This window comes from Hirundo rustica, chromosome 5 (genome assembly GCF_015227805.2).
Source record: "Hirundo rustica isolate bHirRus1 chromosome 5, bHirRus1.pri.v3, whole genome shotgun sequence".
Lineage (NCBI taxonomy): Eukaryota > Metazoa > Chordata > Aves > Passeriformes > Hirundinidae > Hirundo > Hirundo rustica.
The window spans coordinates 31,866,803-31,870,026 of record NC_053454.1 but is presented as its reverse complement, the minus strand read 5'-3'; positions in this window follow the sequence as shown (position 1 = coordinate 31,870,026).

The following is a 3,224-nucleotide window of genomic DNA, read 5'->3' as shown; positions in this document are numbered from 1 at the left end:
TGTGTGTTCTTTCTTTGTGCTGAGTGATTATCTGTGCATTTTTCTCACTTCACAGTTCTTGCAGCTTCTTTTTTTCAACTTCAGTCCACTAACCTTGTGTGAAAAAAATGCTTATAAATCATCATACTGTTTTTGCTTCCATATTGTAACTATCTTGTCTGGTTAGTCTGAATTTTAAACTGTGGGCTACCAATTATTTTTAATTCTCAATACAGTGGCTGATACAGTTGGACCATCTCTGTTTCTGAGTGATCTTGTAATACACACTTCTCTTGTTGGATGAGATAAGGTAGACAGTGGAATAATTTAATTTTGAAACAAGTAGAGTTTTAACTTCCTACATTCTACTTGTGTATAGTTTTGAACTGGCTTGCTGAAAGAGATCTGGATCAGTGAACAAAATCTCTCTGCAGACATGACCATGATTTGGAATATAGGCATAGTCTTGCGGTGAAATGAAAATGAAATGGAGTACATTTGCAACAACAAAACAGCAGAAAGGAATACAATTCTTGGAAAATACTAGAAAGCCAGAATAAAAGTATCTTAGCTAAGTGTCTCATATCTGGCAGTTTTATTCCACTCCCAATATTCTTAAATGTGCAAGATATGGAAGTAAAAATGTTAGGATTCCAAACTGCACAAAGTAAAGCAGTGGTGGGAATTATTTGTGACACTGCCAATTATAATAGAGAAATTTTGTTCCGAAACATGATTATTAAAGAGCATTCACTTATTAATAATGCATTGAATGACTTCTACACAAATGGAATAGACAATATATGAAAAGGATATTTTGTCTGTAAGTAGAGTGAAAGACTGATTGTCATTTGTGCAATTATAGATTCTCTTTGGTATTTACTCTTCCTCATAGAAAACTATCTATTCCTGTGCTTTCTGTGCACAGCCTGTGAGCACCTCATAATTACCCTGCAAAGCTGGTGCTGGGAAACTCAGGTTCCTTTCTCATTGCAAATGAATTGGATATTTCTGTGTTTTGTGCCAGGAGTGTCAAGTGTTGCTACTGACACCCTATAAGTTTTGCATAAAATCGGAACATTACTCTTTGTTGTAATACACAAACTTGGTTCTGGCTTGAATGTGTAGAGAGGATTGGCTGCATGTATTAACTGCTGTTTTGTTGTTTCTCTCTCGCGCTCTCTCTCTCTCCCCCTGCCCCCCCCCCCCCCCCCCCCCCCCCGCCCCCCCCTTCTCTCTCTTTGTGGTTGTTGTTGTTGTTTTCATTGAACATACGATTCTAGTCATATCTTCTTGGATAGCTGGTCTAATTAATATTTAACTTTTTATAAAATCCTGTTTTTACAGCATAATTAAAAAATTCTCAAATCAAGAATATGCTACTTTTTACCTTATACAGAGAATGAGTTATCTATATAAATCGGGTTTTGAACAGTAACATGAAAAGAGAAATTGTGAAAACCATGCAAGAGATTTTTCCTCTCAGAATCCTGTTGGTATTTAGGGAATGTTTTATTTTCAGAGTAAAAGTAATAATCTTAGACTATTCTACAGTTTCTGTGCTTTGTGATTTGTCACTCTAACACAGCTATAATTTTGTCTACCCTGTATGAAACTGTATTTGTTTAAAGGTTTATTTTGGACAACTGTCCTCTCCTGTGCCAGAGAGAGCATTTCTTTTCATAGTAATACAATACACAGTCTTTCAAGACTCTCCTAAAAGCTTTACTGGTCTTTGTATCATGCTCTGATGTGCAGAGAGGGAGGATTAGGTAGAGTGCATGTAACTAAAAACACTCACTGAGAATGCTAAAACAAAATATGTGCTTTACCATATATGGAAACAAAATCCTTTGTGAACTCACTGTGTAGATAACATTTTTATTCAGCACGTGCTGTGAGGTGAAGTTTTTTGATGATGGCACCACCCATAAACTGAAGACCTGCATTTTATTTCAAAACTTCATGCACTTAGAAAAAAAGAATAATTTGCTTCTGGAGATTTCTTGTTAACAGTTTCAAAGAAGGTATCTGAATAGCTTGCTTGGATAACAGGAGGAAAAAAGAGAAACAGAAATGGGTAAATCCTCAGAGTATGGTTGCCTTCAGAGAGAAAATAAAACATGTTTTATTTCCCCCTATTTCATTTATAAATGTATGGACCCACTAGGAAAATAATGGTCTTGTCTTTCTAAAAAAAGACCCCTAAAATGAAGTTTAAATCAAGTGCATGTTTTTTACAAGCAAGTCAGATTTATACCCAGCTGCACAGTTGTGCTCTTTGATATAGTTTACAGAAATTTGAACCAGAAATCTTGATCAAACTGCTCTGAGTTTTGATACATATGAAATCAGGTCCAATTTCTGAGACTGCATAAGCAGTCAGTAATTTAATTTCCATTAAGAAGACTTTCCCCTATGAAACTTGCAAGCAGTTCTTAACAGTAGGGGTGTTTTAAAAGGCAGCGAAATGCAGTAGGAGCAGATCAGTTGGTATTGAAGCATCTACCTTGACACATTTCAGGCATGGTCTATTCAGCTCTAGTTTGAATCTGTGGATTGGGTTCCCATTAGTCGTTGGCTTGCATTAGCAGTGCTCCCAGATCACAACTTCTGGTTGAATTTCATCCTGAATGAAACCACTTTCTGCACTCTGAAGTTATGTCATGTGAACCAAAATGCAGTCAGTGGGTACAGTGGTGGGTCTACATTCAGTAGCCCACTTCTGATTTGAGCAGAGGTGCTAGTTGAATTTTTTAGGTGATGAAATGTAGCTGAAAAAATGAAAGAGGTTATTTAGTTGATGGAAGAAACACAGTTTCTTTTAGCATCTTTAGAGTAATTTCTAAGATTTCAGATTTTTGGCAAAACCACATTATTTAAAAGACCAAAAGCATTTGTCTTGGAAGAATTGATTCAAAAGTAACATATAAATTAAGCTATGTATTTTCAGAAGTAATTTTTGGCTTCCTCATTTGGAGTATTGCAGTTTCTTACACATTTTTAACACCTTCCAGAACAGCCCTGCTGCTTATACAGCAGTAGCATAGCTAGGGAAAGCTTTTCACACTTGTTGATCAGCATCTGAAGAACTGAGATGAAAAGCATGTGAGGTCACACTTTCTACCTTTTTCTCCAGCTAAAAATAAATGCCATGCCTGCCTTTGGTTGCAATATATGTAAGAGTCTAGTCACTTGAAACTCATACTTTCTCATTTTCCATACCAGATGAAAAAACCCACAGA